Below are 13,046 nucleotides of genomic sequence, written 5' to 3' on the forward strand. Positions count from 1 at the left end.
AACTTTGTTGCAATTTCACATTTTCTTATTAATGTATTAGGCTATACATTTCTAGAATACTAATTTCTATCGTATGTAAATAATAAATAAATAAATGAATGGTAAATCTTAAGGATTTAATAAAAATGAATGAATTACACTATACTTTTATAAACAAACAAGCATGTAAATGAAGATACATATTTATGAAGATGGTGATACATTAAACTCACCGTAATTCGCACCTTGATAGCACGCAAATATTTCTGCGCGTTATCGCTCGTGTCAGCCTCTGGTTTTCCGCTATACATACTGAAGCGCGCGCGCTGTTACTTTCATTAAAAAATCAAAAAAAAAAAAAAATCTGCAATTTACTGTTCAAGTGACAGCTTCTCATCTGCTTTTAATCTCTATTTGTGGACTAACTAACAACAGGTTATAGCTTTAGCATAGTAGTTTGAAGACTTGCATAACAACAACAATATAACTCTGATAATAAGAGAGCTGAGAAGAAAATACATTTGTATTTTTTTGTTGTTGTTATGTTTATAAAGAGGTTGCATATTGTTTTTCACCTTTGTATAACATTCAATGCATGCCATTTTGACATCCTTTCAGATTAAGTTTTTAAGAATCTCATGTATGCTGATTAGCCTATTGCATTTCCTTCCAAAATTATTTTGATACCTTTTAGGCTGACATTTTAAAACTGGTTCTGTGGCCACTAAAATGTTTGGATATTGTGAGTTTCATGGTTAGTATTATCTATTAATTATTTGTTCTTTTAAAAAGCATAGGTTATGGGTTTCATAATTATGGTATAATTTCTTAGGCTACTCTAAGTATTTTCTATAGTGTTTTGTTTAAAATAAAATAAAACAAAGACTGAAATTTAATCTCCTGTCTTAGATGTAGGTCCAATGTGCCACAGAAAAGAAAAGCCTTTTAAGACAGCAGATGTTTGTTCTATATGAAATGCACCTACGATACAGTAGCTGATCTCTTGAAGTTAGGCTTATAGTCATTCACATACAAGTTATGTTGTTTCATTTTTCAAAATTCAACAAAACCTGTTTCAGATTATGTTTACAAAAGGTGTGTGGGTGAGTCATTGTTCTTAAAAAAATACTTGTTCTTGTACATGCATGGAGTCAGACAGACTTCTCAAGAACCAGTCGACTAGAGCCCTATGCAAACAGGACTAGTTGTCTAAACGATCTTTGAGTACGATTCTTTTCACCTCAATGTGATTTCATGTACCAATTCAGATGGGACTAACATCTCTGTGTTCTGTGTAACATCTTTACAGAGGTGGGATTGTATGTTTTCTAGACGTGGGCATTATAGAAGGTCTTCTGCTGCATGAGTGCATCATGTATAACATGTTTTTTAATGAATTACTTATCGATAGAACTTAATTTCTTATTAAAACCCATATGTAAATAAACTTCAAATGAGTTTATAGAAGTGTCTGTTTATAATAAACTCACATAAGTGAGCATAGACATTTAGACATTGAAGACTAAAATGTCATCTTTTAATGTTTTCATTATTTAATATCATGTATCTGTATTATTATTCTTTATTAATATTCATAATAATAATCAGTTGTATTATCTTGTGGGGTTTAAATGCATGTGGTTGAATGCATGAAGAGATTATAGATAGCATGGATCTATGTGAGGAACACATGTCAGACAGAGGGAAAGCTATATATTGCTTAGAGGTATGTGTGCAATGTAACATGTTCACTCAGCATAGATGTTTCTATTGATGCAAATGTAACATGTGTATGTATGACTTATGTTCCATTTTAAGTTTAAGCAACGAGTTTTGTTACCTTACAAGGCAGTTGAAAGTCTCTCTGTGATGTATATAAGCTCAATCTGACTATACTGACTCAGAGAAACACGGAAACGCATAGACCTGGCATGAATACAACATCTTCTAAAAGTTTCTCTCCTGACATATAAGAATAAAGATTTTTCTTGGCAAGATAACTGGTGTCCGGTCCTAGCCTGGTTCTACCAGATTCTCGTACATTTCATTTGTACAGAGAGTCTGGCCTCTCTCCATTGAGAAACGTTTACTTCCTTGTAGGCGGGTTCTATGTTAAAGTTAAAAACTATTGGATCTGCCATAGCCAATCGTAACATGTGGTCGTGACTTAAGTCATGCGCCGAAACTGGCCGGAAACAACAAGTGCGAATGATCATAAAATAATGTGCCTAATATAACATCTTGCCAATGGACTACAGTTGAAAATTAGCCTGCTGGCAAACACTGGCACATTTACAGAAATGTTAATTAATGTGCACTGTCCTTGAATAAATAAATGAAATGAAATCAGAGGATTATGCTTTCTTTTACTGTCTATGGGGTTATGTTTAGAATAAGATGTCTGTCAACGAGAGCTGCAGGTTTTGTTCATCAAATTTAAGAGTTCAAGGAACAATTGTAAATTCTAAATGTATTTTTGACACTAAGGACAGTGATGTACCTATTCAGTCAACTGTCGAAGCTCGGTCTAATCATTAACAATACGCCGCTGCGATCGTTTCGGATCTGCCGCAAATGCTGTACAGTGATCACCAGGCTAGAGTGAGCTGGAAAATCAAACTTTTCCCGAACCCCGTGCATGGGGAGGAGGGCCACAACAACATGGCCACCAACAAAACTTAGCAAACATTGTTCTTGCTCCGGCTTTAACTTCTGTATATTCGGCAGTTTTGCAACAACGGTCCGAATAGCTTTTCTCACGTCTTTCTCCGCTGCCATTACTAAACTCCAACTCAAACTGACGCACTACATCAACGTCATCGTTCTCAGCCACTCCCTTTGTTCGCTGATTGGTCCTACAAAAAATTGATTTCTGGAAACCTAAGAATATACAGCAGTCCCAGACGTAGTACTGAAGGAAAATGAAATTGAGCGGAAGAGGGCGCAGCCAGGCTAGTCCGGTCCCGTGAATCAAATAGCAACGGGGAAAAGGCTTAATTCCAAGTCTACAAAACTTAAACTGGAATGTCACTGTTTCTGTCACTGCGACTTCCCGAACACGCGCACGCACACATCACTTTTAAAGTAAAAGTGAAAATTGAGGATGCAGAGGATCGTAATGGATCGAGATATCGAATTGAACTGAATCGAATCGATAAGCAATATCGATAATGGAATCGGAATCGTTAAATTCTTATCAATTCCCATCCCTACCTGTCACTACTAATAGACAGGGAGATAAATTGTCTTCCTGAAGTCTGAGCTGTGATGGCGTGGGCGCTGACGTAGGGGCCATTCACATGTTATGTCTTTTGCATGCTCAGGTTCGTTATTTTAAATGTAGACACACAACAAGTGTGCTCACAATAGAGAGTGATGCCGCTGCGATGCTTATGCGGTGCAATACGTTTGTTTTTTCCAGGCTACGTCATAGCAAGATGAAAAATCCCAACTTTTCAGAATGCAGAAAGTGCACCGCAAGTTATGTGACAAGAACCAGAGGATACCCAGAGCTGTACAATTTGTAAAATTTTGGTTCTGGAAATCCATTTAAAGCCGCCGTTTTCCACGCATTTTTAGATGCGGCATGTGAATGACCCCTTCAGAGGCTTCAGTGAAATGATGCCTCAGTGGGCAATGCTGCCAGAATCAGCCAATAAATTAGCCTTGTGATGATAAACCTGTAGGTTATCGCCATGTGAACATCAGTTCACAGTGTTGTTGTGTACATTGATTTATTGTTTAATGTTATGATTGTTTTCATATCGTTTATCTTTGATTAATGATATTATTTGTGATCATGTTATCTGTTTAGATGCATATGCAAGAACACTGACATTGAATGTTCCCATAGTCAGGAGAGTTAACCGACCCCTACTGTTGGTATGATCCACTAAGTGTTTGGCGGGAAAATAGCATATATAAAGGAGTGAGGATAGTTGAGCCGGAGAGAGACGGGCCAAGTGCCAGAGCTAGTACAGTCAAATGCTGTAAGATGTGAGTCTTCATTGTCAGAGGTTTGTTCCTTGAGGCTGGATCTGATGCCGTGTTTTGCTGCTTTCAGCATGTTTTATTTATGTTTTGTAACGTCTATTTTGAGTATTTTTGATGATTTGTTTTGTTTATTTTGAACTTGATTTGGAACATGTGTGCTGAGACGCTGTCCTATATAAATTCACTTCAACTTTAATGATCTCCTGCGTGGTACTCAAGTCATTCCATCTCTTCCCGGGCCTATCGGCAAACAAATTGACGCAACAACTTAGGGTAACGGTATACAACCAGCCCTCTGACAACAAGCCAGGGTGACTTTCCTACATCAAGCGGCTGTAGTTGAAACCACATCCCGACAAGCCTGATTATATGGGCTTCAGACTATCGTCACACCAGAGTGTTCCCGTAGCGTCTGATAATGGTGCAGCATCGAGTGAATCTACGAAAGTCAACCCATTTTCAAGATTTGAAAAACTTTTGTGAGACTGAGACATTATACTGAAAATATCTTCCTCATGACTTATTTTTACCTCAGTCTTTCTTCATAGCAGTAATTTATCAGTAATTCATGCAGTAGATCCTCAGTTAGCCTTAATTCTTTCACACTGACTCCTTACAACAGAAGACTCTGTAATTTTGTAAGATCCATGTGAGACTGAGATTGGCTCAGTCTTTGTCCCTTTGAGGAGTACCATTGTTTGATGAGGTTACATAAAGGTTTTCCCATGGAAATCTATACACACAAATGTTCACATGACACAAAAGAGAACTGAGTCTTTGTGTTTTTGCAGTCTAGGCATAAAATCTTGGAAACTTGCACAACCTCAATCTCCAGATCATATAAAAGGGAAAGAACAAAACATAAGTGATGGAAATTTAGATTATATAGTGCCACGTGGTAATAAATTCCTATAGCTAAGGGACACGATGATATTACAAAATTGTAATCTCAGAAACTTTCCACTTCCTGGGCTTCAATTTAGCATTGATCCTGCAACCCTAGCATCTTATGTACTTAGGCACCCCTACCTAGTTTAATGTCCTTAAGATGAAAGCAAGACGGAAATCAAGGAAATCACAGTGTATGATGGGTACAGACTCCAGTAGCTTCAGACTATGATTCTATTCAGTCTGAGAATATTAAACATTTAATATTTTGAGCCAATTTTAGAACACATTATTTATTTTATTTCTCATGCATCTACTAGCAACAAGACGCATTTTTCTTTTCATAGTTTATTTGTAGTAAGTGATCCTCAGGAGTTGTGTATTGCAAGGGAAACAGGTCAGTTTAGCTAAAAGGGAATTATTTATTACATTATAGGGAATTTTGAAAGAATCACTTATTTATTAAATTATAGGGAATTTTGAAAGAATCACTTATTTTACAGCAGAGCAAATGACTCGTCCTTGAACGGGCCGTAACTATCAGCTCTGCAGCGGATATTAATATCCAAACTATAGTGAAAACACAGATCAGCAGTTTAAGACATTAAATTTGTAACACAAGAACACAACACAAGAACACTTCTCTTTAAAATACAAACAAGTCTCTATTGATTAATCTAACACAGTGGTTCCCAGCCTTTTTTACCTCCAAGGCCCCCCTGCTCTCCGAATCAATATTGCAATTCAAAGATTTACTCAAAAGCAACAAACAGGTACAGGCAGGCAGAGGGTACACTCAAAAAACATCATAACATTACAAGAACCGACCAAGACTAACTGAACAGAAGGAGACTAAATACAGATACAAAAGAAAACTAACGAGGTGAGGACAGGTGACACAGATGAGGACAATGAACAGGTGGGTAATTGAGGGAGTGAGTTCAGGTGTGGAGACAAGGATTCTGGGTAGTGTAGTGAAGACTAAGACAGACAGGTGCAGACGAAGACTGTGACAGAACGCCCCCCTTCAACAAGGCGCGACCTCGCGCCGTAGAACATCAATGGGGTGGTGGGGGTGTGGGCGCCCTGGAGCTCTGGCTGGACGGTCTCTGGCTGACGTGAAGCTCTGGCTGGACGGTCTCTGGCTGACGTGAAGCTCTGGCTGGACGGTCTCTGGCTGACGTGAAGCTGTGGCTGGACGGTCTCTGGCTGACGTGAAGCTCTGGCTGGACGGTCTCTGGCTGACGTGAAGCTCTGGCTGGACGGTCTCTGGCTGACGTGAAGCTCTGGCTGGACGGTCTCTGGCTGACGTGAAGCTCTGGCTGGACGGTCTCTGGCTGACGTGAAGCTCTGGCTGGACGGTCTCTGGCTGACGTGAAGCTCTGGCTGGACGGTCTCTGGCTGACGTGAAGCTCTGGCTGGACGGTCTCTGGCTGACGTGAAGCTCTGGCTGGACGGTCTCTGGCTGACGTGAAGCTCTGGCTGGACGGTCTCTGGCTGACGTGAAGCTCTGGCTGGACGGTCTCTGGCTGACGTGAAGCTCTGGCTGGACGGTCTCTGGCTGACGTGAAGCTCTGGCTGGACGGTCTCTGGCTGACGTGAAGCTCTGGCTGGACGGTCTCTGGCTGACGTGAAGCTCTGGCTGGACGGTCTCTGGCTGACGTGAAGCTCTGGCTGGACGGTCTCTGGCTGACGTGAAGCTCTGGCTGGACGGTCTCTGGCTGACGTGAAGCTCTGGCTGGACGGTCTCTGGCTGACGTGAAGCTCTGGCTGGACGGTCTCTGGCTGACGTGAAGCTCTGGCTGGACGGTCTCTGGCTGACGTGAAGCTCTGGCTGGACGGTCTCTGGCTGACGTGAAGCTCTGGCTGGACGGTCTCTGGCTGACGTGAAGCTCTGGCTGGACGGTCTCTGGCTGACGTGAAGCTCTGGCTGGACGGTCTCTGGCTGACGTGAAGCTCTGGCTGGACGGTCTCTGGCTGACGTGAAGCTCTGGCTGGACGGTCTCTGGCTGACGTGAAGCTCTGGCTGGACGGTCTCTGGCTGACGTGAAGCTCTGGCTGGACGGTCTCTGGCTGACGTGAAGCTCTGGCTGGACGGTCTCTGGCTGACGTGAAGGCTCGGCTGGGCTGGACGGGACCAGCGGTGAAGGCTCGGCTGGGCTGGACGGGGACCAGCGGTGAAGGCTCGGCTGGGCTGGACGGGGACCAGCGGTGAAGGCTCGGCTGGGCTGGACGGGACCAGCGGTGAAGGCTCGGCTGGGCTGGACGGGACCAGCGGTGAAGGCTCGGCTGGGCTGGACGGGACCAGCGGTGAAGGCTCGGCTGGGCTGGAGGTCTCGGCGGGACGAGACTCTGGGACTATGGCCTTCCTGGCAGCACGTGCTGATGTCAGCGGGGGTTCGGCTACACAGGAAACCAGTCCAGGACGTCCATATACCGACCCGGTGGCTGGTTTGATGGTAGGCGTGGTGGAGATGGCTGGAGATGGTGGTTGAGTGGCGATGTCATCAGCCTTCACCGTAGGTGAACCACAGCACATGGTCCAGGTACTGGGCAAATGAGCCTGGGATTGCCGCAGCTGGAGCTTGCTGGTATAGGATATCATCCAACCCACACCAAAACAGTCTTTTGGACATCATCTGCCCAGCTTACCCCTTCAGAGAGCTCCAGGAATTCGGTCACATATTCCCCAATGTGACGACCATCCTGGAAACAGGTTATAAGAGGGTTGGTGGAGTTGGAAGCAGGGATGAAAATGCCCATCTTAACCTGTAGTTTGCGGTCGGTTCTTCTGTCACGGATGTGGTGTAGATAAAGACAGGCTGAGGCAAAAAGTTCCAATTCAAAGATTTACTCAAAAGCAACAACAAACAGGTGCAGGCAGAGAGTACACTCAAAAAACACCATAACATTACAAGAACCGACCAAGACTAATGAACAGAAGGAGACTAAATACAGATACAAAAGAACACTAACGAGGTGAGGACAGGTGACACAGATGATGAGGACGATGAACAGGTGGGTAATTGAGGGAGTGAGTTCAGGTGTGGAGACAAGAAGGATTCTGGGTAGTGTAGTGAAGACTAAGACAGACAGGTGCAGACGAAGACTGTGACAGTCATCCTTTCACTAAGCGATGAGTATTTAACAGAGATGAAGCCGTTTATCGTGTGCTGTCAAGTGCACGTGAATGTGCCGATTATGTTCAATATTACTTGCAATTCGTAGTGTATATATTGCACCCAGTGTTTGATTTGTATGTATGTATGTGTGATCATCACGTTAACAGCTGAAATGCTTGCTATTTCAAGTTTATTAACACAATGTTTCTGATTATGTGCCGTTCATTTATATCACTTCATAATTAGTTTCGGTTTTGAACGTTTTACCATTTCTAAATAATGGTAATTATTTAACATTTACCATTTCTTTGTTGCATAAGAATTTCATTGCTTGTATATTGATTTCTTTATTTTATTCTAGAATTGAACTTGATAACTTCTTTATTTGAGAGATTGGTAGCTTTATGGAAATAATGTTTGTGTAATAATACTCAAAGACATTTGTTAGTATATATTTTTATTCCTTTCTTTTTGTAGACCACACACATCTAAACACACTATTAAGCTGTAAAACCTGTGAACTGCTGTGTTGTGTACAGCCAACGATTGCCAACAATAAACCTCCTTTGCCTGGAACTGATCGAATCCAGTGTATTCTGACCGACACCCCATTGAGGAAAGCTAGATATAAACCATCACCTATTACAGTCCAACCTTTTCAGTCCTACTATTGAACAAATGGTCATTCGAGCCGGATCTGGCATTTCTCATGGACAAAGAATTGATCAGCATCAATATGCAACCTGAAGCATCATTGTGACAGATTGTGAGACCCAAACGCCAGGTTCATCCTCCTGCCTACCTTAAAGGTCCCGTTCTTCGTGTTTTTTTGAAGCTTTGATTGTGTTTACAGTGTGCAATATAACATGTGTTCATGTTTCGCGTGTAAAAAAACACAGTATTTTTCACACAATTTACTAATCTGTATACCGCTGTTTTCACTGTCCAAAAAACGGCCTGATGACTTCCTTGTTCTATGAAGTCCCTACTTCAGAAATACGTAACGAGTTCTGATTGTGCCAGCGGTTCCTGTGTTGTGATTCGACAGCAGCTTATCGCACGTTGCCCGGAAAGGTCACGCCTCTTACCATAAATTGGAGATGCATGCGCAGCTAAAGTGCTTCTTCTCCGTGGGAGCGCAACAAGACCACACCCCCTTTTTTTGTGTATTCCTGTGGGCGGAGATTAGTCAAAAAGCTGTTCCAGTTATGTCATTAAAAAAGGAAGTAGAGGGATGTAGTCCAAACCGGCCGTTCGCTGTATGCTTTGAAAGGGGACTTCTGTTAAATAAAATATCTCGCTAGGCATTGAACTTTGAGCTTTATAATTTTACAGGTATTATTTATGCTCTAACAGCAACATTACACACTAATTAAAGTTTGAAAAATGGAATCGCGAAGAACGGGACCTTTAAAGACTTTGATCTTACGACTGTGCGTCATAGAGCAGTCAGCCAGCCGGTATCGCCTCACACAACACAGCATTCATAGTGGCTTGGAGAGGCTGTAGAGAACATTCCTTCACCTTCTACCGAGTATCGAGTACCATAAGTCAAGGTTTATGGGACACAGTGGATAAATGGTCCGTAATCGGGAAGAGGGATCCTTCTTTCCAAGGAATGGATAACACTGAACTGCAACAACCTAGCGCCATCTACGCCCCAGTGCAGCCAGTTCACCATCCACAGTCTTCTCCATATCATCAGCCATGGGAAGAACACCAGTCTATGCCATAGCCACAGACATATTTCCCTGCACAGGATAGGCTGCTCCCGCATCCTGGAACTGCATGCTACCATCCACACTCGATGGTGTCTCCATCTTTGCCCCCGCCTACCTATGGTAAGCGACGCCATACAGCCTACACAACAGCACCATCTCTTAGGCCACACAACCCCTTTCCTGCTATAACAGGTGGCTCCCCACTCAGTTTGAATCAGGGTACAGAGTATTACAATCTGCTCAACCCAGCATACAAATCCAGCAAAGTGTCACAGGTCGGGGGGAGCCAAACCAGACTGCGCCCACCCCTCAAACCCAGGACCACCTCGAGGAGCGTACCAGAGACCAGACAGACAAGAAGATTTTCTAAAAGTAACAATCTTTATTTGAATAAAAGCAAGAATTAAAAGTCTTAATACGGGCTTCGTCTCTCTTTCCAGGGAGGAGGAGGCCGAGGGGTTCACTGCGGAGGCCCGGGTTACTGGCAGCCACAGAGGAGGAGGGAGCCGAACGCCCGTCTGGCGTGCAGGTAAGTAACGTGGTAAGGAGGCTCTTTTCGGCGTAATACAGGCGGACAACGGTCCGGGCAGACCAGGGCCGGGACCACGGGCCAGGAGGGGACTCTCTCCACAGGACAGGTGGGTAGCAGGTAAGTTTCTTCCAAGCGTCAGCTATTCGGCAGATAATCGGCACAGGGGGCGATGGAGTCCAGAAGGGGGACTCGCTGCCGATCAAGTAGGCAGTCGGGTAGGTCCCCCGAGTGCCTTTCCGCCCTTGACGGCTCCAGCCAGAGACAAGGGTACCCTGTATAATCCAAGACAGAGACAAGTGTGCAGGTTCAATTCTATTTCGGTGAAGTGAGGACTTACGGCTGGAGCGGGTGGTTCGGGACAAGCAGCGCTGCTGCTGGGATGTGTCTCTCCTCTGAACAGGCAGCACACGAGAAGGCCGAGGCAGAAGAATCTTCTATTTAAATAGGCAAAGCCTTTGATACAAGAACGAACAGGATCCTTTCGTATAATGGAGAATCGGCTTACGGCTGGACTGGGTTGCTCCCCACAGGCACTATGGGATGTGTCTCTCCTCCGAACAGGCAACACCCAAGAAGGCAGTGGCAGAAGAACCTTAAATAGACGGAGCATTTGATACAAGAACAAACATGATCCTTTCGTATAATGGGGAATCAGGCTTACGGCTGGGCTGGGTGGTTCCCACGGTAACACGAAGGCTGGGGTGTGTCTTTCCTCTGAACAGGCAGCACACAAGAAGGCGGTGGCAGAGGAACGTTCTATTTAAATAGACAGGACAAGTTAAACAGGACAATCACACTCCTCTCCCATATCATAGGACCTGGTGGCCGAAGTGGAACATACACATCCAACCTGAGGGCTTCGTTCCGCAAACACTGGCGAGAATGTGAACTGGAGAACACTGGCGGTTAAATAAACATGTATATCCACACACTGCAACTTCACGTCAAGTCCAATACTGTGTGACACTTCAATTCAGGCACCGCAATCCACTCTCAAATCTTAGTGCAATAAGGCCAGCACTCACCCAATGTTCAATCCCTCCACTGTTGCGCTGAATCAACACTCAGAAGCTGATGAGATGCAGAGGATTTCGCACCGCATGGAACACAGCGTCTTCAACACTCTTTCACACTCAGAAGAAGATATCAGGGTTTCAAAGATGAATCAGTTCACACTCTTAGTGGTAATTATATTTGTGGTCAATACACTTCACAATTCCTTATCCAATTCAGTGCAAGACATGCATTCACACGGATCTGGTGTTTCCTTACTTATCTTTCTCCCTCGAGTGATGGCATTCTCCAATCTTGACTCAATCTCCACAATTCACTCACTTCACATCCAATTCACGTTCCAGCTTGCACTCCCTCAATCACCGTTGCACCCCTTTCCAGTCAGATCCTCACAGCCGCTCCAAAGATCCCAGCAAACCCAAGCCACTGCCAAAGAAATCGATCTCTCCCGGGGGAGTACCACACTCGAATGCCTTTTCCTTTTCCTTTTAACTGCTTCTCGGGGCCGTGTTTCCCAATCACAGATCCCCACACCAAACACCCGCACCTGGTACCGCTTAGCTAATCAGCTGCCGCTGTCATGGCAACTGACAACAAGCAAACCAGCACGGTGTGCCGGTGAAATCGTCCCGGGGGGAAACACACTCCTAGCGGAAATTAGTTCCGCTAGATTTGTCACCTTGTGACAAAAGCCTCAAAGTGACTCTAACATGTTAGACATTTTAGGAACAATGATTGGTCAACTATAGATAATGAAAGATCAGATCTTGTCTGCCGCACCTACTAAATCACACATTGAGCCAGCCGTGTGGTGAACGTGCTCCCCATAATTTCCCTTCCTGGCAGAATCATGATAAACCAAATCACCCTCCTTATCAGAGAACAGCCCATCCGATGCCGGGCCTCTATGCAGATACTCCTGTCCCTCACTGGCATTCAAGAACGTTGTACGAGTCCCCTTGTGAGACCTTGGATTATCCTAAACCGGTGCGTTCTCAGTCCCAGAAACCCACTGGGCCAAAGTCAGCACATAGAGCTCCTTTTTCCTCTAACATGAATCCTACAAGGCAAGAAACCACCTACCGAGGTCCAGTGCCAACCATACCCAACTTTTGTACTAAAGACCCCAGCGAGTTTACCCGGTTAAAGATAGCCCTTGAGAACCTTTTACCACCAGACAGAACTGTTACAGTACCAAATCTTGCTGGATCATCTGAAGTTAGACGAAGCCTGTCTGGTGGCAGATTCCTACCTCAATTCACCATTTCCATACTCTGATACCATGGCTGCTCTGATTAAAAGATTTGGCCAGCCACACAAGTTGGCACTCAAGAAGATCGCCAAAGTGATGGATTCCCCAGATATCCGACGAGGAGATACTGAGGCCTTTGACAATTATGCTCTACAGATCAGGGCTCTCGTTGGTATGTTGGATACCCTTGGAGATGAAGGTGAAGCTGAGCTTCGATGCGGGTCACATGTAGAGAGACTGTTGAGTAAGTTACCTGCTGAAATAAGATCAGGATTCCAAAAACAGATGTCCCTCAGCACCGGATCAAGTTAAGCCATTTAAAGTGGGGAAACCTTAAGTCCCACCTAGAGCCTTTTGTCCATACTGTGATAAAGAGGACCATTATCTCAGTCAATGTACCACTTTTAAGTCCTTTGATAAACAACAAATGACAGACTGGACCCAAACCAATCAAGCTTTTGAAAATCCTGCACAAGGTCAACACAAAGAGAAGGTTCCTGCCTGGTTAAACCAACCACTGAGACACTGTACTTGGACAGACCCAC

This window comes from Rhinichthys klamathensis, unplaced genomic scaffold (genome assembly GCF_029890125.1).
Source record: "Rhinichthys klamathensis goyatoka isolate OS25496 unplaced genomic scaffold, OSU_Roscu_1.1 h1tg000123l_1, whole genome shotgun sequence".
Lineage (NCBI taxonomy): Eukaryota > Metazoa > Chordata > Actinopteri > Cypriniformes > Leuciscidae > Rhinichthys > Rhinichthys klamathensis.